Here is a 24767-nt window from a genome sequence, read left to right as displayed (position 1 = left end):
ACGTACCTGCACAATACAGAGTATATGCATATCTAGAAATACCTCTATCTTATCAAGAACATATTAATTGGCTTGATGGCGCCCTACCCCACACAATTTTACAAATTAGGTTAGGTCCTCTAAGTAATGATGGTCCTTCCTGGCCATTTATACACCTCACCCCGCTGCAGCTGAGGTCCGTCGCTTATATGCTGATCTGATGGCAATATACAGACGATTAGTACAGTTTGTAATGCAAACATTAAACACAAACCCAGCACGTGCTGCACCAGCACAACCACATGCAGTAACACCAACTGTACATTCAATCATGGGTAAAGTACCCGCCAAACGAGAAGAAATTCTGTTTCGGCTAGCTCAAAAATAAACACGCTGAAAGCAGTATTTCTCTCGTAGGGGATTTCCATGTATAGTCATAAGCGAAGAATAATGCCCCGCCCGCCTGCGGGACCCTGGAGCACTTTTTCCAATATAACTTCTTAAGTGTCCCTGTTCGCCTTACTTCAGAAAGGCCTGCCAAGACACTTAAGAATGTTCCCATGCGGTATATAGGAAGGGCTACAGTGTTCAAGCTTCTTCATTCAGATTGTCCTTGAAGTAAAAGCATTCAAATGCTTGACAAATGAATGCAATCTTTCAGACAAACTTATTTCAAAAACCTCTTTTATTAAAAAAAAATACCCCTATGAAGGAGTGCAGAGCAGTGTAGCCCATAGGCTGCCACTAGTAATGATCCCTCCAGTATCCCATCATGCTTAGAGAGAGGCAGTTACCTCATTTCTTTTTTCCGGCACCTGCTGACAGGACCCTGGAGCATTGAGCTCGACCTTTTTAGGTTTTTTCCTTCAAAAATATAGAGACACTTTGAGAAAAAAGGCTTCATTCGACGTCTTTTATCTTTCTCTACTGGATTTTGAAGTTTTCTGACAGGAATTTAAGGCTTTTTTACACTTCCTTGTTTGCCAAATGGCCAAAATGTGGCAGAAAGAAGGCCAAAACAGATCCTCATGAGGTCTGTATTATTTGTCTGCCTTCCTCACATATTCCTGCCTCCTGCAACATCTGCAAGACATTCTCCAGGCGCACATTACGTGACAGAGAGAAGATTCGCCTTCAAGGGAGAGCAGAGAGAAGACGCCAAGAAACCAGTGGGACCTCTTAGTGAGGTGAAGGTCAGTCTTCCACCAGGGCTCATACCTCAGCCTCCAGTGGTCGTGGAAGGTCTGAGAGACACTCTTCAAGGCGAAAACAACATCGGTCCCGGTCGACGTCGAGAAGGTCGACGTCGAGAGGAGGTACGGCGCTGACATGCTCGCCGTCGAAGTCCGGCTCGACGTCGTATAGAAGTCGCCGTTCGACGTCAAGGCACCGTATGATGTCGAAGACCCCAAGGTGCACGACGTCGAGAAGCAGATCGGCGGCGTCACAGTCGACGTCGAGAGGTCAACGTAGACGTCATGGGTCGACACCCGGCACAGCATCGACGTCTAGACGAAGAGGGAGGTCGACGTCGAGAAGACTATCAACGTGGAGGAGACACGAGACGGAGAATTTATTTGTCATCAGAACGATCTTCTTCAGTAGTGCTGCTTCCTTCGTCACCTTCTTCTCGTCCTTCTCCGCATGTTTCTCCTCCTCCAGATCTATCGGCAACGTCACCTCAGCCAACTGGTCAAGAGTTGCCACAACCAGTACCGCTTCCGGTGCCTCAAGTACGGGCTAATAACCCAACTAGACCGTGCTCTACATCTCGCTACCGTTCACGCAATGCCCATGACTCATCCCGATCAAGATTGCACCGCAGATCTAGGCGCAGATCAAGTTCAAGGGAGCATGAGAGGGAGTCTTGTTCTTCCACCAGAGACTACTTTATCGGACTCTCCTCCACCTCGGTCCTCGCCGGTGGATGACATTAACACCTTCCATGAAGTGCTGGTCCGAGGCGCGTCAAAACTCAATATACCGATGGTCGCACCTACGCCATCTACGTCGGTCATCTTTGAAACTCTACAACAGCGTACAGCTGCCAGACCATTACTACCCCTAGTGCCTTGCCTCTTAAAGCCCGCTATGGAGGTTTTCCTAACACCGGCTACAACAAGACCTGCACCGTCTAGACTGCAGAAAAAGTATCGCCCTCCGGAGCAAGATCAGGTCTTTTTGCGCTCTGACCCGCCACCGGACTCAGTAGTTATTTTGGCGGCTCGCAAAGCTGCCACAACCTCTCCGTCTTCCACCTCTCCTCCAGATAAGGAGAGAAAATGATTGGACTCGACAGGCCGTAAAGTCTGCGGTTCGGCTGCGTCATCTATGAAAACTGCAAGCGCTACAGCCCTTTTGGACAGGTACGATAGATCTTTGTGGGATTCCATCTTGCAGTTTGCAGACCTTCTCCCGAGAGATCACAGAGAGGACTTCTTAGAAATAGCCAAAGAAGGTGCTATGGTCTCCAACCAAGTCATAAGCACGGCAGCGGACGCGTCTACTTTCAGCACATTCTTACTGCCATGGTGTGACGCTGAGAAGGCATTTGTGGCTGCGGCGCACGTCATTGAAGCCGGATGGGCAGCAAATAATTATGAATCTGCCATTTTCAGGATCCACATTATTCGGTTCACATGCAGATGATGAAATGGCAAGGATGAAAGCTGAGGTGGACACATTAAAAGCAGTAGGATTGGACAAACCTAAAGAGCAACGTAGGTCCTTCCGTCCTTTCCATTGCCGCTATACCACGCAGAGGCTTCAAGCCCCTCAATATGCCCCTACGAGGCCTCACCCGCAGTACCAATGAGCCTACCAGCACCAGCGTAAGGCACAGAGGGGACGATCAACCCATCAGTCCACTCAGAGCACCCGACAACCTACCACCTCAAAGCCCTGAGAATTTCCTCCCCCCAACTTCGTTAACCACTCCGGTGGGGGGAAGCGTCACCAATTGCCTGGTAGAGTGGCAAAGAATTACAACAGACGCTTGGGTCTTAGACATTGTACAGAATGGATATTGTCTCAGGTTTTCCACACCACCTCGGGCTATCCCGTCAAAACCCTCGACTCCATACCTCGTAAAGGCGGAAGTTTCCATCCTCCTCGAAAAGAGAGCAGTAGAATTGGTTCCCCTCAGCCAACGGGGGAAGGGTATTTACTCAAAATACTTTCTCATCCCAAAGAAGGACAAGAACGAATTCAGGCCCATTCTAGACCTCAAAATTGGCAACAAATGGATCCGAAAGGAAAAGTTCAGGATGCTATACTTACACCAGATATATCCTCAGTATTTCCACATCCCCATTGCGAAGAAACATCGGAAATTCCTGAGGTTTGTGGTAGGTCAAGATCAAATCAAATACACGGTCCTACCATTCGGTCTCAGGTCTGCACCCAGAACCTTTTCCAAGTGCATGGCGGTGGTGGCAGCTCACCTCTGGAAAAATCAAATTTTCATATACCCGTATCTCGATGACTGGTTAACCAAAGCGTCCACTTATGCAGAAGCAAAACTGCATTTCCAAATGACCTGGGACCTCCTGTACCAACTAGGTCTTCATATCAATTTTCACAAGTCAACGACAGTGCCTGTCCAGTGGTTACATTACTTAGGAGCTACCATAGACAAGCTGCAGGCAAAAGTGTGTCCTTTGGAGGAACGACACTTATCTATTCTCTGGAAGTGTCGGGCCCACCAATCAATGCGTCACCCAACAGTGCGAACAGTTTCCTCACTTGTGGGATCCATGGCATCCTGCATTTTTCTGACACCCAACTCTTGCCTCCGCATGCGTCCGCTTCAGGAATGCCTGGAGGACCAATGGAATCAGCTGTTGGGGAACTGGGAGGATCGAATTTGCCTATCCACCCATGCAATCAGATCTCTGACTTGGTGGTGCTCTCCAGCCAATCTACTAAAGGGAATGCCATTCCGGGCAGTGCCTCCAATGCAGACTATTGTCACAGATGCCTCTTTCCTCGGATGGGGAGCTCATATGAATCACCTGCAAATACAAGGTCGATGGACTCCCAAGGAATCATTATACCACATCAATCTCCTAGAGCTACCGGCGGTACACCTAGCTCTCAAGGCATTTCTACCATCAATCACAGCCGGCAACTTGCTGGTGCAGACAGACAATACCACCACTATGTTCTATCTGAACAAGCAGGGGGGCACCAGATCCAGAATCTTGTCTCAAGAGTCCCAGACAATATGGCGCTGGCTCCTAGCCAGGAAATTGAACATAGTGGCAACCCATCTTCCGGGGGTTCAGAACATGCAAGCGGATGCCCTCAGCAGAGTTCTAGAAGAGAACCACGAGTGGGTGCTCAACAAAGACGTCACTCTAGACATTTTCCGTTTGTGGGGCACACCTTCTATCGACCTATTCACCACAGAAGAAAACAAGAAATGCTGCGACTTTGCCGCCAGGTCTTACCACCCAGAATCGCTGGGGAATGCTCTGTGGATAGACTGTTCCAACAAATTTCTGTACGCCTTTCCACCAATCCACTGATCCCAGCAGTCCTCCTTAAACTCTCGATAACATCAGCCACAATGATCCTCATTGCACCAGAGTGGCCGAGACAGTGGTGGTTCCCGGATCTCCTACAGTGATCACTCCAGCCCCATCTCAGGCTATCCTGCAGACCGGACCTCCTGGCGAAGTTCGGCAGACAAATGAGGCATCCCAATCTCTCCTCATTGAATTTGGTGGCATGGCTCCTGAGCTATTCCAGTATGGTCACCTAAACCTGCCACAGGATTGTATGGACATTTTAAAAGAGACGAAGCAGCTGTCTACTCGTTCAGCATACTCCTTCAAGAGGAAAAGATTCTGCATCTGGTGTTCTTCTAAGGGGATAGATCCTACATCTTGCAAAGAAGATGTCATTCTCCCTTACTTGTTACATTTGGCACAATCGGGCCTGCAACTTGCTTCAATAAAAGTTAATTTGGCAGCCTTAACTGCTTATAGGAAGACTCCTTCTCAAACCTCTTTCTTCAGAATTCCAGTGATCACAGATTTTCTAGAGGGGTTAAAGAAGGTCTTTCCTCTAGTTAGGCGCCCTTCACCACCATGGGAACTTAATGTGGTCCTTTCACGTCTAATGCAACACACATTCGAACCCATACACAAGGCATCCCTCCAACACCTCACTTGGAAGACGGCCTTTCTAGTAGCGATCACTTCAACACGAAGGGTCAGCTAAATTCAGGCCCTCTGTGCCCACGAGCCCTATACAATATTTCATTCATCTAAAGTAGTCCTACGAACACATCCGAAATTTCTACCTAAGGTCATATCCGACTTCCACATTAACCAGTCGATTTCCCTACATACGTTCTTTCGAAACCCTTTCACTCCAGCAGAGAGAGGGCTCTCCATTCTCTAGATGTTAGGAGAGTATTGAAATTTTATCTAGATAAAACCAATCCCTTACGGAGAACTTCACAGCTGTTTGTTAATTATGGTTCTGTCCGTACTGGCTTAGCCATCTCCAAGCAATCAATAGCGAGATGGATAGTCTCCTGTATTTTAGGGCCAGATGTAGCAAAACTAGGTTTTGCGACTCGGAAATTGCGACTCGGAGCGACTCGCAATTTCCGAGTCGCAAAACCATATGCAGAATGGTGTCTTAGACACCTTCTGAGAGTCGCTATGGGGTCATTAATATTAATGAGGTGGGTCGCATTTTGCGACCCCAAAGCGAGTCCCTGCACTCACAGGGATGGTGGCCTGCTGAAGTCAGCAGACCTCCATGTCCATGACTGCTTTTTAAATAAAGCAGTTTTTTATTTTTATTTTTATTTATCCTTAAAGGAAAACGAGTTGCAAAATAAAAAAAATAACTAAACCTTTTGGTTTTGGTTTTTCAGAGTAGGCAGTCGTCCATTGGACCACTGCCTGCTCTGAAAAACCCTTTTTGGCAACATTCACAAAGGAGAAGGGGTCCCACGGGGACCCCTTCCCTTTTGCGAATGGGTTACCACCAGTGTGACACTGGTGGTAACTGCGAATTGCTTTGCGACCGCATTTGCAGTCACAAAGCAATTTAGCATAGCGATGCGAGCCCCAAATAGGAAGGGGAAACCACTTCCTATTTGTGAGTCGCATTCACAATTTGCGAGTCGGTACCGACTCACAAATTGTGAATGAGCATCGCAAACAGCATTTTGCATGGCGCAAACTGCGATTTTCGCAGTTTGCACCATACAAAATGCTTGCTACATCTGGCCCTTATTGTGCTATCAACTAGCTAAGAAAACCTTACAGGGTAAACCTAAAGCACATTCCACCAGAGGCAAGTCGGCTACCACTGCTCTATTGCGGAATGTTCCATTAGCAGAAATTTGTAAAGCTGCGATTTGGAGATCGGTTCACACCTTTACTAAACATTATTGCCTAGACTCTGATGCTAGGGCAGATGCTCAAGTAGGACAGGCTTCTCTTAGAAACCTTTTTGCTTGAGAAGATATTCACTGATTACTCTATCTGCTCCTCCGCAGGTGGATGGGCTTGCTATTCTATTCTGCGCTTATGACTATACATGGAAATCCCCTACGAGAGAATGTATAGTTTCTTACCTGTAACTCCAGTTCTCTCGTAGGGGTATTTCCATGATAGTCATAAGCAACCCTCCCACCTCCCCGGGGGAGCAGATAGATGACTTTATTACGTTTATATTTATTGTCAGCCAATAACTACCTGCAAAAAGAACTGAGGTAACTGCCTCTCGCTAAGCATGATGGGATACTGGAGGGCTGGCTGTTCTTAAAGGCACAGTATCCTTTTTCTTCATTACTATTGGCAGCCTATGGGCTACACTGCTCTGCACTCCTTCATAGGGTTTTTCTTTTAAATAAAAGAGGTTTTCGAAAGAAGTTTGTCTGAAAAATTGCATTAATTTGTCAAGCATTTTAATGCTTTTACTTCAAGGACAATCTGAATGAAGAAGCTTGAACACTGTAGCCCTTCCTATAGGCTGCATGGGAACATTCTTAAGTGACTTGGCAGGCCTTTCTGATGTAAGGCGAACAGGGACACTTAAGAAGTTATATTGGAAAAAGTGCTCCGGGATCCCCGCAGGCAGGCAGGGAATTATTCTACGCTTATGACTATCATGGAAATACCCCTACAAGAGAACTGGAGTTACAGGTAAGAAACTATACCTTCCCCATACAGGACCTCAGGATAAACATAGAATACTAACTATGTGCTTGCCATTTGGGATGGTTCCCACTGTAGATAATTGTAATACATGGGGCACGGTATTTGCCACACTCTATACTACCGTGCATGATACACTAACACTTGCCAATTTACCAGGAGTGTTGAAACAAATTCAAGATGAAGACGGGGCTGCCCCGGCCCTGGACTTGGGGATGCAATTAATGGGCAACTTTGCCACAGTATCCTCAGTTATATTAAGTAACCTTTAAGGGGGAAGTGGTTGCACTAGCAGTGCGCATGCGGCTCCGGGATGTTCCTCTAAAGGATCAAGAACATGAGCTGACAAAGATCATTGCGGAGACCTATTCTAGTATTGGTTGAGATAGTCTGGGGGCCAGACCAACAAAACCACAATTTTAGGGTAAATCTAATAAAGATTCTACCAAGCAAGCACCTGAAGGTAATAAGAAACGCTGGGATAAAAAGCAACAGATACCCAAAAAAGCAAGGGGATAATTTCCGCATCCAGAGACCCCCACAGAATAGATATAATCTCAGAAATAGAGATAATATAAAAAAGCCTGACAAATATCAATATACTGATACACGCCAATCTCGTTTCAGGGCTCATCGGAAAAACTCAGTGAGAGAGTTGGGCGGTCAGATCAAAGAACTGAATATGTGAAACCGAGACAGGAATCACAACACTCAACAGAAGTTCTGTTAAAAAGTAAGAGAAACTTCCCCAACAAAAATAACAATTCAAAAAGAAAAAAGTGGCAGCAGTTGCAGTTCGTCATGCCACTCAAAAACAGGTCTCTCTCAAAGAACCAGAAGTGGGCTTTAGTGCTATTAGACAGCGCGGCAGAGGTCACAATAGTTAGCCGGAATCTTCTAGAGTATCTGGAGGTGAAAGCAACTGATGACTTCCTACAAGTAGAAACTGCAGAAATGCGTGTCTCCACGCCTGATAGGGTGTACAAAGTAATGTTACAGTTAGAAGCAGACATTGAGCGCACAGTAGACACAATCTTTTATGACTGCGTCGTAAACATATGTGATCTTTTGCTGGCCGAAAAGGATTGGCCACCTGAAATTGTTCATACTTGCCCATATGGGGAAGATGTTATTAAACCCTCTTTCTGATGGATACAACTACCTGTGGATTCCTCACCTAATGAATACTCCCATGGCGCCAGCATTCGACGGAAATCTTCTTCCTAGTCTCTGCACGTCGACGAGGACGTCACTCTAGCCCACGCGACGCCGTCTGACGTCATACAGGCAATAAGAGGTCCTCGCCGACGTGCAGACGTCAGTTCCCTTTTTTCCGTGCATTCAAAACGGTTATCTTCGAGGGAGCTACTGTTACTTTAGTAGTTACAGTGTGTTTTCTGCTGCGTAGTTCTTCTCTGCGGTAACAATGTCTCAGAGAAAGTCGGGTTTCAAGCCCTGTCGAGATTGTGGGGGCAAGATGTCCGTTACAGATCCTCACTCCGACTGTCTCTGGTGTTTGAGCTCCGACCACGACGTCGTGACTTGCGATTCATGTCAGCACATGAATCCGAAGGCCCTCAAAGAACGTGAGGCTAAACTATTCCTGGCGAAGTCGAAGAGAAAGGAAAAACATCACAAAAAGTCTTCTTCGCCAAGGTCTCATCGGCGTCATCGAGACTCCCGGCGCCGTAGAGATTTACGGCGTCATTCCAGCAAAGAGACTCGTTCGAGGTCGCCTTCGGCTCGGCGTCGGAGGACTTGAGAGGGCAGTCCCACGGTCATGCCGCATCCATCGTTAGGGCTGCAAGCTCCTTCTTTCTCTGCCTCTTCCAGGTTTTTCAGGAGGTTTCGTGGATTTGGGCGTGGCTCTTCCTCCTCTTCCTTTCGGGGGGAGGTTCCAGCAACCCGCCTCTTCTCACCCCTATAGATCATTTAGAGGGAGAGGTAGGGCCCACACCAGAGGAGCCTCTCAACAGCACTCTGCCTCTTCCTCGTCCTCTGGAGGGGTGAAGCAGGGAAAGCAGCCTTAGGCTTCCACCATTTCCCACTCACTCCTCTCCTGTAGGGGGAAGATTACGGCATTTTCTCCACAAGTGGGAGACTATTACAATGGACACTTGGGTTATCAGTATTGTGGGAAAAGGCTACACCCTTCCCTTTCGGGAGCACACCTCCTGTTGCTAGAACAGGAGATTCAAGTCCTCCTTTCAAAGGGCGCAGTGGAGTTGGTTCCAGAGCAGGAAAGGGGTCGAGGTTGTTACTCAAGGTACTTCCTGATTCCCAAGAAAGATGGTCGGTTGAGACCGATCGTGGATCTGAGGATCTTGAATTGGTTCCTCAATCAGGAAAAGTTCAAGATGCTGACCCTAGCACAGGTGCTTTTGGCGTTGAACAAAGAAGATTGGATGGTGTCTGTCGACTTGCAGGATGCTTATTTTCATATTCCGATACTCAAGTCACACAGGAAGTATCTCCGGTTTGTGGTAGGGTTGCAGCACTATCAGTTTGTGGTCCTTACGTTTGGTCTGACTTCAGCACCTCGAGTCTTCACGAAGGTGATGTCAGTGGTTGCGGCAGAGCTCAGAAGGAAGGGGATAGCAGTATTCCCTTACTTGGACGACTGGCTGATCAAAGCCAAGTCCCCGGAGCTTGTGTCGTATCATCTGCAGTCAACAACTCAGTTGTTGTTCGACCTGGGCTTTTCGGTGAATGTGCCCAAATCTCACCTGGAGCCCTCTCAGCGCCTCCTGTTCATAGGGGCAGTACTGGATACAACATTGAATCGAGCCTTTCCTCCGCCTCAGCGGGGTCAAGATATTCAGGAATTGGTTCCAATGTTTTGAAATGGAGCGGTAGTTCCAGTCCTCAAGGTCCTTCGTCTGCTCGGTCTGTTTGCCTCCTGCATACTGTTGGTCACGCATGCTTGCTAGCACATGAGGGCTCTTCAGTGGTGCCTCCGAAGGCAGTGGTCTCAACACAAGGGAGATCTAGAAGGTGCGGTCAAGATCTCCAGAGATGCTGCTGTGGACTTGAAGTGGTGGATTGCGAGCAACAATCTTTCACCAGGAAAGCCGTTCGCGCAGTCGCCACCAGTGGCCACGGTCATAACGGATGCTTCCACTCTAGGGTGGGGAGCTCATCTGGGGGATCTGGAGATCAAAGGACTTTGGTCTCCAGAGGAACAGATGTTTCATATCAATCTGTTAGAGTTACGGGCTGTACGTCTGGCTCTCAAGGCCTTCCTCCCTTCCCTTCGTGGTCAGTCGGTACAGGTCCTGACGGACAATACTACCACGATGTGGTACATAAACAAACAGGGAGGAGTAGGGTCGTACCTTCTCTGCAGAGAAGCTCTTCGACTATGGTCCTGGGCAAAGGACCATCAGATTTGCTTGGTAGCAAATCATTTGGCCGGGGTCTTGAATGTACGTGCGGACAGTCTCAGTCGCCAATTCTCGGCCGACCACGAGTGGCGTCTCCATCCAGATCAAGTCCGTTTAATCTTCCAGATGTGGGGGTTTCCTCGGATAGATCTGTTTGCCACTCGGGAGAACGCGCATTGTCCGTTATTCTGCAGCCTCCAGTATCCGGTGCAGGGAGCATTGGGGGACGCGTTTCTGATAACCTGGTGCAACCAGTTGCTTTACGCGTTTCCCCCCATACCCTTGATTCCTCGAGTGTTGAGGAAGATTCGCCAAGACCGGGCCCAAGTCATCTTAATAGCTCCGGATTGGCCAAGGAGGGTGTGGTACTCCGACCTTCTCCAACTCTCACTGTGCCCTCCGCTCCGTCTCCCTCTCAGGGCAGACCTCCTCTCGCAGTCGCAAGGGCAGGTTTTACACCCCAACCTCCAGAGTCTACACCTACATGCCTGGAGATTGAACGGGGCAACCTGAGTTCCTTCTCTCTCCCGCCTGATGTAGTGGATGTTATATTAGCGGCCAGGCGACACTCCACTAAATCTATCTACGCTAATAGGTGGTCTAAATTTGTTATGTGGTGTGGGGAGAGACAGATTGATCCCTTACGTGCTCATCTGTCGGACGTTTTGTCTTTTGCTCTGTCTCTAGCGCAGAAGGGTTGTGCAGTGGCTACCATTAAGGGTTATTTGTCGGCTTTGTCAGCCTTCATTTGTCTTCCAGATCAACCATCGTTATTTAAACCCCCTATTGTTCTCAGATTCCTGAAAGGTCTTCTAAATAAATATCCTCCAAAACCATTTGTTATGCCTCAATGGGATTTGTCCTTGGTCCTCACTTTCCTTATGGGGTCCCCTTTTGAGCCTATGCATTCTTGCCCCTTAAGGTATTTGGTTATTAAAACAGTCTTCCTGGTGGCTATAACATCTGCAAGGAGAGTGAGTGAGTTGCAGGCCTTATCGGTAAAACCCCCTTATACAACTTTTTATGGGGATAAGGTGGTGTTGAGGACCAAGGCTGCTTTCCTCCTGAAGGTTGTTTCACCCTTCCATTTGGCCCAGACAATTACTTTGTCCACGTTCTATCCTCCGCCTCATCTTTCAAAGGAGGAAGAGAGACTACATCGATTGGACTCAAAGAGGGCGTTAAGCTTCTACATTGATAGAACGAAGGACTTCAGGCTGGAGGATCAGCTGTTCATCGGATACGTGGGCAAGAGGAGAGGAAAGGCAGTCCACAAGAGAACACTCTCCAGCTGGGTTGTTCTTTGCATTAAAATCTGTTACTCTTTGGCAAAGAAGGATCCTCCTGATGGCATTAGAGCTCATTCCACCAGACCTAAGTCGGCCACTTCGGCCTTGGCCAGGGGTGTTCCTGTGGTTGACATCTGCAAGGCCGCAACTTGGTCGTCCCTTCACACTTTTGCGAAACATTACTGTTTGGACTCTGAGGTCAGAAGGGACGGCCATTTTGCACGGTCAGTGCTGCAGGATTTCTTGGTGTGACCATTTCGGCACCCACCACCGGGAGTGGTACTGCTTTGGGACTCTATTCATTAGGTGAGGAATCCACAGGTAGTTGTATCCATCAGAAGAACGAGTTACTTACCTTCGGTAACGACTTTTCTGGTGGATATATTAGCTACCTGTGGATTCCTCACGGTCCCACCCGCCTCCCCGTTGCCTTTCTGGTCTTACCAAGTAATCCTTGAGTGCGCTCCTCTTGGTCTTCAAGATTGCAATAGATGTTGTATATATGGATACTTGTATATATTTATATGTATATATATATGTATATATCTTTGTGTATATACATGATTTGCATATATTTGTTGGTTTAAAAAAAAAAAAAGAGAGTTATATTAAATCTACAGCCATTTTATTGCAATGTTGTGTATTTTACAATGTTATGGGATGTTGCCTTGCTCTTTCATTGCATTGGGTTGTTGTTCTCATGCACGTAAAAAATGTTGGTACTGACGTCGGCACGTCGGCGAGGACCTCTTATTGCCTGTATGACGTCAGACGGCGTCGCGTGGGCTAGAGTGACGTCCTCGTTGACGTGCAGAGACTAGGAAGAAGATTTCCGTTGAATGCTGGCGCCTTGGGAGTTTTCATTAGGTGAGGAATCCACAGGTAGCTAATGTATCCACCAGAAAAGTCGTTACCGAAGGTAAGTAACTCGTTCTTCTCGCCCGTTGTTCCAGAGGAGCTCGCAGAATCGTACGCCATTGACACACAGGCACCTGCGTTATATCGCAACCACATCGGATGGGATAAAGATTCCCCCTACCATGTAATCCCTATCAAAAATCAACCCCAACCTCAACCACAGTATCCAATAAAACTTGATGCTAAAGCACCCGCGAGGGAAATCGTCACACAACTTGAGTACCAGGACGTAATCGAACCCTGTGTCTCACCTATGAATAATCCATTATTCCCAGTAGCTAAACCGGATCATTCGTACAGAATAGTCTTAGACTACAGACATTTAAACAGTCATACACGCACATATGCTATATAACACTCACATAGCGCAGCACTCATGAACAACATAGTGCGTAAAAAATACAAAACAACACTGGACATTTCCTATTGTTTCTTCTGTCAAAATATAGCACCTGAGAGTAGAGACTTAACAAGTTCAGCGCACTAGGCTCCCAGAAAAAACTATTTTATTTACCCCAGGGGTACAAGAACAGTCCAGGACTGTTTGCAGCTCGTGTGACTTCAGTATTGCACGACATTGACCCTGAAGCATTGTCCTATGTAGATGATATCTATCTCACGGATGATGAATTGCTGCAACATTTAAGATGGGTGGCCCGCATTGTTGTGGGATTTGCCGAGTTCAGCTACAAATTAAATTTTTTAAAAACAAAAATAGCCTTCCTTAGCGTCCTGTTTCTGGGATATGACCTATCTGGTGAAGGAAAGAGCCTAGTGCCACAATTCTTGGAAAAATGTGCACAGTTACAACCTCCAAATACCATTAAAAAACTCCAGTCTCTACTGGGTTTTCTAACTTTTGGCAGAAATTACATTCCTGATTATGCATCATGCTTAAAACCCTTATATGACTTAATACGTCCTGACTTTTCAAGTAAATTTTGGACAGTCGGACACACATGCATTCTCAGAGCTTTGCAAACAGACATGCTTGCAGCACAACACTTACATACAAGGGACAACAAAACACATCTGGTCATCAGAGTAATTGCTTGTGCCATTAGTTTCACCTATGTAACTTTCAATGAGGGTGAGACAGTCCTGATTGCATACAAATCCCATTTATGTTCAGCAGCAGAACAACGTTTTGCTCCCACTGAGAAAATTCTCACTGCTGTTCAGATTGCCGTCATTAAAGAAAGACCTCTAGTCCAAGGCAAGCGCATTTTTGTTGTCTCTCCGATCCCAGCCCTTGAGGCTGTTACCAAAGCCAGCGTTCTAAACGCAGCCTCTGACAGCCGCTGATGTAGACTACATATTTTACCCAAAATTACAAACTCAAGAATTTTTGCAATATGAACTAGAATACCGAGTTCCAGCAAACATACTGCCTATTGATCAATATCAAAGAGTCATGTATACCGATGGTTCAGCACAGCCTGCAATTGGCACAAAACATCAATACTCTCCTGCTTGCGCAGTCGTAAGTGGCTACATGGAGGATAATAAATATTTTCCCCAGCATACATAAACACAAACCCCAGGGGATTGCACAGCACAATTATCAGAGCTAAAGGCTCTGGTGATGGCACTGGAACACAAGGTTCCTACACAGCTAACACTGATTGTATGTGATTAGTACTACTGTGTCCAGTCCTTCAATAAATACCTGCATTACTGGCGCCACAATGATTTCAGAGATTCTAAAGGAAACACCATTAAACGCAGACTTTTGTGGGGGAAAGTAGCAGATCTGAAGGAAACGCCACCAATTGTCCATGTTGTACATACACTTGGACACCAGCGCGTTGGAATACACGTTGCTGGAAATACACTGGCTGATGAAGCTGAAAAATCAGCTGTAGCTACGGCTACTGTTGCTGCAGTAACCCGCTCAAGTGCGAAACCGGACGATGTCATATGGGCTGCCGTGAAAGCTACTGCTGAAGGCACGCCCTATCCAAAACCATTTCCTGCTAAATATTCCTACCCAATGGGATGCTTCCTTGACACCGAAGTAGAAATACCAGGCGTGGGGGTTCTAGTAATTCCCAAAACACACATAAGATCAGAGTTGATTAAAGAAGCACATGAGAGGGTAGCATCTGCCCATGCTGATGTGGCGGATACAATATCATTGTAGCAAGCATGTTGTTGGTGGCCAGGTCTACACAAACAGGCCAGGCAGTATGTCCTTTGTTTTGACACCTGCCAACAGATTAAGGGTTCCACCACCCAACGCCCACCGCAGACACCTCTCCTAATTTCCAACAAACCATTGCAATGTGTGCACTTGGACCATTGTGGTCCCCTAACACCAGATAGTGCATAAAAATACATTTTAGTAGCTGTTGACTCCTGCTCCAGATTTCTATGGGTGTGGCCATAATGCTCAGCTCACGCTCTGACTGTAATTAAAGATTTGCGAGTCTTTATTGGTGCATATGCAGTTGCGGCTTTCTACTCTGACCAGGGTCCTGCATTCGCCTCAAGGGCATTCAGGGACGCCATAGCTTTGTTAGGGGTCCAACTCCATTACTCGTATCCATTTCATCCCGAGGGAAATACTGTTGTGGAATGACGAAACCGTGATGTAAAGCAGTCCTTAACAGCCAGAGTCTTAGGTATGGGTCTTAGTTGGCTTAATCCCCTATAAGGAGTCCAGAGAGCACTTAACAGTCTGCCTAGAAGGTCCCTAGGGAGGGTGGTACTTCATATGAATGCATGTTCGGAACTCAAATGTATGTTCCATATCTTGATGGCCCTGGTGTGGAGGCGGCTGAAACACCTTTTGACATAAATGAACGTGTCACTGTCTTGCAGGAATTACAACAGTTCCCTGACGACAACGCTTCTGCCAGGGCTGCCTCCACAGGAATTAAGGATGTACCAATAACACCCACTGGCTGGATTCCTAAAGTTGTGGATCTAGTAGTTGAAATGGTTGCTGTGAAAAAGTAGTCCGGTCCTTCTTATTGTGCAACGGTCCCAGTCTTAGAAATACATGGTACCAAAACTGTCATTCTACCACCGTTGGCTTGTGCCAAAGAAAACAGATTTGTATCTGTCAACAATGTCAAGTTACAACATGTGGCCGATCCTGCCCAGCACACCAAGAGGTGAAGCCAGTAGTTTCCGTATCCCTCTCACTACTGGTCATGAAGTCCATCTACAAGATGTGAGCAGCAACGTTGACACCTCTCCGAGCTTGGGGAGGGTGCAAAATGATCTTGCATTGGTTCCACTAACATCTGTTTTAACAAATAATATTGAAAGTACTGATCGATTTGACACAACTTCAACACAGACCGATGGCGTAATTTATTCTGAACCACCGCAGGAGACCCCTACCAGTTCTCCACTTACAAATACGGCTCCAGCTTTTGCACGAACTGCTTCTAGATACTTAGTCGATGTCAACGACACCTTCTCTGACTCATTCGCCTCTTCTACATCTTAACTGTCAAAAACTGGCTTAAAACAAATTACTTTATTCTCACATGGAACTATATGTGTCTTTCTTTGACTGTACTAGCTTTCCTCGTTTGGATTGGTTTTGTCATAAGATTCTTCTTATTAATACATGGCCATTTTCTTTCTGAAAAATCAACAGTTGAACTGGTGGATGAGGTCCTAAAACCCACATTTTTCTTCTTACAAGGTCTGCAGAGACTTGTGTTTTGTGAACATTTCCACTATACCAATTTCTGATGGGATTGTTTGGGATAAAGTAACATTTTATATATACGGCCTGACAGAGGTCATTCAAATATGTGTTTAAACTTTCAATAAACGATGTAATAATGCCTGGAGTAGTTTCTGATGACTCTGATGTGAAAACAGTTGATTCTATGATGACAGAATTGCAGTATTATACTGTATTTGAAAGCGAAGATGTTTATCAATCTAAAGAGACTTATGGTGATATGTTTTGCTATAATTATTATGGGCACCATTTAATTTACAGAGCAAGTACCCCAAAGACTATTTTTAATTACACACAATGGGAACATTGTCCAACTCCATCACAGTGGAGTTCTAAATCATATTCCGAAAAGTTTGCATATTTTTCTGGACACACCGTTAAAAATGCTGAGTCATATTATTTTAAATTGCCATAGATGGAAAATGTACATATATTATTGACAGATGCGAAATTCATTTATTCAGATTCTTTTGTTTCCTGGTTGGCTATAGAAAGCTATGAATATTGGCTGAAGTCAATTGACTTGAAAAGTGTGTAGGGAACTAGAAATTGGCAAATAAGGGGGAAAGAAGCTTTGTTTAGAGCATGCCTAATACCTGTTCAAATGATATTCTTAAATGAAACTGTACAACAAACAAGTTGTTTAGGCTTTGCAAAAATTTAAGTAATTGAATGCGCCCAGTATTCATGCCCCTGCAAAATTTCACAAATGGCAAAAATATATAAATGCAACTGAAGATCAGCTTGATGAATGGGTCCAGAATGGCACATTTAATGCTTCACCGTCACTTCCTAGCGGGTGGTTATTGTGGCCAATAGATACCAATGGGTGTCATAAACGTTTAATAAACTCCAGGGGGGGTTTAGCACTAATAGGCGGAACCCTCGCTATGTATCAACCGAACATGTGGTTACAGTGTAGGGAAACTATTCCAGCAATGGTTGAAGAGTTCCTCACTAAATGCTGTTAGAGAACACCTCAGTCTCCTGTCTAATAATACTGACTTACAGGACTTCCTGTTAGGCCCCAGAAAACAACGTAGAAAGCACTTCTTATATGCAGTATATAATGAAATTTGGAAGCTTTCCCAACAAGAAGCTGCTGCCCGGTTAAGGCAAATAGACCATGAAAATTTACAGAAGGCATTAGCTGTTGTAGATAATGGGATTAATACCCTGTCCGACCCGATATACACCTTAAACAACATTGTTTTTTCTGCAATAGACATAATACAAAGTGACATGTCTTTTTTACACCACGGACAAAGTCAACTAAGGTCCATAATGCAGTTGGGCGGGGCACTTCAGACATTGAAGGCAGGTCGTGTTCCCTGGCAACAAGTTAGTGCAAGGGGCATGTTTTCTACATTTAACTTAAAGGAACAACAACTAATGGCTAAGAAAGAAGCGACCTATGTCATGTTAAACATCAAAAAGTTAGAAAAGTTGCCTTTTACTGTGGCTGAAATACCATCTGCTGAATTGTTAATACACAGGGTCATTAATCTGCCTATTTCAACACTTCAATTCACGTCCTGTTTCAAACACATTCCAGTAGGCAGATATGAAAGGCTGGGAGATAGTTTCATCCATCAGGTGTGGAGCTGCCCTTTTCGTACAAATGTCTCAGTGGCATGAAAGAAGTCTTTCTTAGCTGCAGTGAACGCAAGACTTCTGTCAGCCATTCAATGGTTTGTAAACAGCTGCCCTTGCATGGAATGTGTAAGGCTTCGGCAACAAACTTGGCTTGTTATCTGAAGGAAGTTCCAGTCCCCTGGATTACTTTCAAATGGCAGCTATGTTCTACTCAATAGTGAAGACTGTTGTGGGATGCGAGCCGGAATAGTTTATGTTGTTTTGGTCTCTAATATTGTTACATGCTGCAGGAACGTACTCTTTCCTCCCACTAGACAAAGAGAGGTAGCTGACATTTGGCCCCATATTGCTGCTTCTAATGTGAATTTTGACAAGTTGAGCCGACTCAAGGCTTTATTGTTCCAAAAACATGTGGCTCTCACATCTGAACGCGAGACCTGCGCACTTCAGGTGGCAAGGTCATCAGCAGGGATACAGTCCCTTTTAGGTACCAACTTTCCGAGACACTTTGATGAGCTTGTGGGACCAATATTTAATGCATCCAGTACTACTGGAATCGCAAATTTCTTCAAGGATGTTGGTTCTGGTTTTGTTCACACCTTCTCCTCTATATTCGGTTTAATACCATCAGCCATCCACTCAATATTCTCCAGTGTTTTTGGAGGATTTACAATAACTTTGGCTATAATAGGTGGCATTTTGTTATTGCTACTTTTTCTGTGCAATGGCTGTCCCACCGCAACAAGAAGGAATGAAAGTGCTCCCACCAGTGCAGCTGTGTCGTGAACGCATTATGCAGTACTTCGGTGAAACACTCCTGGAGCAATTGTAGTGTGACTGGTCCTTGTCATTCAGACCGGTTTTGCATTGTGTGCAGCCCGTGTTTTGGTGCCTCTGGTGCTCATTCGAACATGCACTGAAGGTTTCTCTTTCTACGCAGTGTTTGCTTTCATTGGACGCTGATCTGTTGATGTTCTCGCTGAGGGCTCATTACCAGCGAGTTGAGGGTGCGTTTGCTATGGGATGCTGCTTATGAGTTGCCATTCCTGGAGGATGCGGTTCTGAACACATTATTGGGCACACCACGAAATGCTGCTGTCTTGGCCGAAGCTCAGGCTATGGAACACAGATGCTCCTTGGTCCTTCTTGCGATGCATTTCCTACTTGAACACCTGCCGAAGTGGAAGATTTCTGGTCTTCAATTGTCCCGGATTCGATTGGCAACTTCCAAAATGACAATGACTCTTGAAATGCGGCCTTTTTACGCCACAAGTTAACATTTCAAATTGTCCTTTTATATATGCTCAAGTGTCTTTTGAGTTGTCATTATTGACATATTTTATGTATATCTTAGGTTGAATTTTAGTAGCTTTTATACATAATTAGGCTTTTGAACCACCTTTGAACCGGCACGGGGAGGGTGTTGTGTAGCCATTTTAGTTATAGCTCCATGCATGTTATTTTAGCACACTAGGCCTGCCGCTGTGCACTTTAACCTAGTTATATTTTATTCAGCTTTGTTTATTACTTTAGCAACAGCCACATTTGCGGTCTTGTTTATTTCTCTCTATCTAGCTGTTCTTTGCCTAGGCCAGCACTGTGTTCTTAAACAAGAAATTTCTTTCACTCTGTGCTTCTCTCAAGGCTGCAGTAAGATAGGTTGCCGGTAAACGTGATAACATTTTTTCTCTAGTATTCATAGAAACATACACATCTTTACGTAGGGACATTTTCTCAGAACATCAGCTGTTTTATTATAAAAACACTTCCCTGTCCCATATACGTTAGAGGGAGATTCCAGCCAGATGACCACGACTGTATGCTGATTGCTTAACGCTTAGGTACATCTGCTTATGCAGACTTCAGGCATTTTCTCAGGTATGGGGGGGGTGATGTCTTCCCAGGGGAACCTGAAGGGCAGAACTAGAGCTTAACACTGTGCTCTAATATAGCCTAGGTAGGAATTAGTCCATTGACTTCAGTGACAATATGGTAGCTTTATTTCTATGTTTTACTCTCCTTGTCACAATTTTAATCCTGTCAAGCTTTATCGTCCTGGTTATTGCAGTACATGCTTTATTGTCTTAAATGCAGTTGCTTCATTAAAACCTTCTTGAAACATATATTGCATCAGCTTGTCCTTGTATATGTGAGACTAATGTAACTGAGAGAAATGGATGGGATCTGACTGACCACGATTTCCCTGAGGAGTCAGTTGTGTCATGCGCTCGGCTGTCCAGTCATCCCTGCTCTTGGGTAGAGATGAGGCACTGCTAGTTAGCCGGAGCAAAATCCAGATTGGAGAGACAGATGCCACCTGTAGTGGGTTAAGACTCAGGGGGTCATTCAGACCTTGGCGGACGGCGGAGGCCGTCCGCCAAGGTACCGCCGACAAATGACCGCACCGCGGTCAAAAGACCGCGGCGGCCATTCAAACATTTCCGCTGGGCCGGCGGGCGCTCTCCAAAAGAGCGCCCGCCGGCCCAGCGGAAATGCCCCTGCAATGAGGACGCCGGCTCAGAATTGAGCCGGCGTAGTTGCAGGGGTGCGCCGGGTGCAGTTGTACCCGTCGCGTATTTCAGTGTCTGCAAAGCAGACAATTGCAATTGGCATGGGCACTGCAGGGGCCCCCAGGGGCCCCGCGGCACCCCCTACTGCCATCCTGTTCATGGCGGGTTTCCCGCCATGAACAGGATGGCGGTAGGGGGTGTCTGAATCCCCATGGCGGCGGAGCGCGCTCCGCCGCCATGGAGGATTCAATGGGGCAGCGGTAAACCGGCGGGAGACCGCCGGTTTACCCTTTCTGACCGCGGCTGAACCGCCGCGGTCAGAATGCCCTTGGGAGCACCGCCAGCCTGTTGGCGGTGCTCCCGTGGTCGGTGACCCTGGCGGTCACCGGCCGCCAGGGTCAGAATGACCCCCTCAGTCTCCCACACTGCAGGCAATTCTGCAGCTCAAATCCAGTAGTCTCAATAGAATAATGAGAGCCTACGCGACAAGCTGTAGGACATATCTTTTGCCAGGTAGCATGGAAAACTGGTCTTCTCAATGTCTTACCATGCTTTAAAAAAAGAAACCTTCAATCACTTCAGGAATGGGTTAGTCATCAGCCACCAGAGTTCTGGATTGTGAGAGGAATTCATTTTCCACCGGGTGCTTATCTTGGAATCCTAACATTTTTCTCATATGTTTCAACATGTTTTGAATCTGAGAGCCCTGCACTTAACTGCCTCTGGGACCCATGCCCGAATCCTGCTCATCCTCAGGAGACAGGTTCTGCTTTTCTGGATATTGTCTGAGCCAAGTCCAAGGTAATGGCATCATCAATTAAAGTCAAACTCATAACAAGAGACTGACATGACTGCTCTGCAGAGGTAATGGTGTTTGGCTCCATTGTATCAGGAAAACTAGCTAAAGCAGCGTCTTTCTGTTGAAATAGGCAATCAAGCAACCAAATCATTGCTTGCAAGACTGGATTCCCAAATAAATGCACTGGTGCCTGATGGCATGACTGTCAACCTGTGCTCAGACTGGAGCACCAAGACCAGCGAGACCAAGTGCAAAACAGGACCGCACTCATGCTCGACTCTAAGAGGTCACACAATTATAAAAAGGCTCCTCACCCCAGCTCAAGCACCTGAGTGAAGAACGCAACTCCTGTCAGCAGCACCGACTGTAAGAAAGATGGTAAACATACAGATAAAAACCAGAACGAAAGTATGCCCTGCCTGTATGCCGAAATCGTAGCATTCTCTGTCTCGAAAGACAAAGGGTTAGGAAGTGGTTAGCGGGAGGCGCCTTTTCCCCTATTAGTGTACTCTTTATTAATTGAAATAGAGGAAAGCTTAGGTAGAGTTTCCCTTTCCAGAGGCGAGGCATGCTCATGGGTTATGGCTATGACGAGGAGGACATTCAGGGGTGTGGAAATCCTATAGGCCGACACCCAGGACATATTGTTTGGGGTCAAGGACAAGTAGTCATGTTTATTTGTCCTTGGTACAAGTAGGCCCAACCCGCAGCAGCACAAATCCTTTGGCTGCCAGTTTACAGTACTAAATTATGGAGCAGAGAAGGGAATTGTCTGCAGTTGAGGTAATATTTGTGTCCATATGCTAATGCTGTTCAGGCTTGTATTTATGGTTCATAATGCAAAGCCTTTATTATTAGGACGAGCGCTCTAAATGCACGTTGTAAGCTCGGACTGCTGTATTGACAATGGTTCCAGTAAAAAAAGTGTAAGCATATTTGCAAAGTTTAAAAATAGGAGGATACATGTTATGCTCCCAGAATGCTCTATGATTGGGATGCAAATATTTGCAGAAGCTTGAAAGCAATATTAACAGTTCTTTGCTTTTGAAATACAATTCACAAAAATGCTACTAGGAAAAAATGTTTTGCTTAATTACTGTGAAATTTTAGGTATAATTTATTTCAAGCATCATTCGGTGAAATGTTTAGATGCATGCTAGTATTTCCAAAAATACTCTTAGTGGAAAATCAGTGAAACCACTTCCAACAAGATTATGAGAAATATGAAAGAAAAAAAAACAAGCAAAGCCAATAGGTCCAATGTGGGTGGTCAGTCTTTTGGTTTTGTCAATACGAGTTTTATTTGGACATTACTTTTGTAAAACTTCATTGTTGTGGGAGCTGCCAGGTCCTCACCATTGTAATAAACATTGGTAAAAGCAAAAAAAAATTGGTCTCAAAAAGCACACATAGCCTCAGTAGTTTTTGGCACTGAACAAAACTACTTTGTGTGCCAAAATGCTTCTTGTAAAAAAGCAGATTGCTATCATCCACACTGAAGCAAGCCGATAATAGGATAAGGAGAAAGATAGACTTTTAATAAAAGCAAACTGTCTTGGTTAACGCCAGACTCAAGTAGGAGCCCCATTGTTAAAAGGGGTCACAAAACTGCACCCATGCTGTATGTCTTTACATTAGTGCAGATTTACATATTTAATTAATTCACCTGAATTCACAGAAGTAGACCAGGAAATCGTACTCCTAGAAAATATTTGTGAACTCCATATTAGCACAAGCAAATATGCATGTGTAGATTTGCTCATGTGAAAATATGTTGAGAGTTTAGAAATTCACTTTTCCTTTAACCACTTTTTTCCCAACCCTGGAAGCAGTTTTACTTCTGCCCTTTTCAGGAGTAAATTTCCGACCTTTTCCAGTTTGGGAAAAGATTAGGGAAGAGATTGTGAAAACCAAACCCATAAAACATGTAAAGTAGTAGGTTTGCACAGACTCAAAAGGGCATTCCAACCCTGGAACTTTTCCTTACCGCTAACTCCAGCCCCAGTACGAAGATCTGCAGAAAGTTGGCAAATTAAGGAAATTGTTAGTATTCAAGCCTTACTATAGTATGAGCCCTGGCATAATCAGAGAGGCTGTTATCAGAGCTCTTACATAATGAGATTGCTGCCCTAATGTGTCGCCGGTCTACATGGCACCAAAAGGACAAGTATTTTTTTTTTTTTTTTTTTTTTTACAGGACAGGTAGTTTCATGAAGAAACATGTCCTATGGACAAGTAGATATTTTATTAAATTCCACACCCCTGGCATTTGTGTAGAGGTAATGATGTTGTCTTGCATTCTCTTAATCCCAAATTGCTGGCTGTGCATGAGGCCGTTACAAGAATAATAGGATGCTGAATGGGTCCAAGCCCAGGTAACATTCAAAGACGCCAAAAAAGCAATAACAATTACTCCAGCTGTGAAACAAGCAATGGCTTGGTAGAGAAAAATAGAAACTATTTCTCGGGGCCTGTCGTTCGTTCCTGTGCAGCCTCTCATCGTATTGATAACAGATGCTTTGCTAGACGTTTGGGAAGCTCACCTGCAGAACCTAGAAATTCATGGGAAACCGTATTTTCAAGAGGCAAGGATGCACACAACAATCTTCTGGAATTGAAGGCTTTCTTCCTAGGCCTCCAATCTTTTCTTCCCAGAATATGCAATTAATTTGTCTTGGTAGCGACGGACAATGCCACAACTATGTTCTAGCTCATCAAGCAGGGAGGAACAAAATCAAAGGTATTGTCTTCTCAAGCCCAGCTTATTTGGAAATGGTAGATTTTCACAACATTTCACTATGAGCGGAACATGTTCCCGGGGTGGAGAACGAATGGGCAGATTTCCTGAGCAGGACTGTGAAAGAGTGCCACAAATTGGAACTAAATCAACAACACTTACTCCAAGTTTTCCATCAGTGGAGAACACCAAATCTAGATCTTTTTGCAACTCTTCAAAATAAAAAATTCAATATGTATACAAGCAGGTTTCCTCAGTAAAAATCTTGGGGAAATGCATTTCTTCGAGCCTGGACAGGAATATTCGCTTTCGCTTTCCCCTAATTTCAAAGTTTCTTTGAAAAATTAAGCAAGAGCCATGCTGCCTTATTCTGATGCCCCTGACGTGGCCAGGACTATACTGGTTCACTGAGCTTCTTCTCCTATCAGAATGTCCGCACATTCAGTTCAAACCTATGGAGAGCCTCCTGTGCATGAACAAAGGTCAGATTATTCACCCACAAATACAGTTACTCAGCTTGTCAGCTTGGCTCCTTACGACATTGTAAGACCATTATTCAATATTCTCGGACATATGCCACAAGTAAATGTTATAAGGCGAAATGGAAGATATTTCATTTTTGGTGTGTCAACAACAACATGAATCCCCTTACATCATCTCCAGAGC

The sequence above is a fragment of the Pleurodeles waltl genome, chromosome 12, assembly GCF_031143425.1.
Source record: "Pleurodeles waltl isolate 20211129_DDA chromosome 12, aPleWal1.hap1.20221129, whole genome shotgun sequence".
NCBI lineage: Eukaryota > Metazoa > Chordata > Amphibia > Caudata > Salamandridae > Pleurodeles > Pleurodeles waltl.
This window is presented reverse-complemented; position numbering follows the sequence as displayed.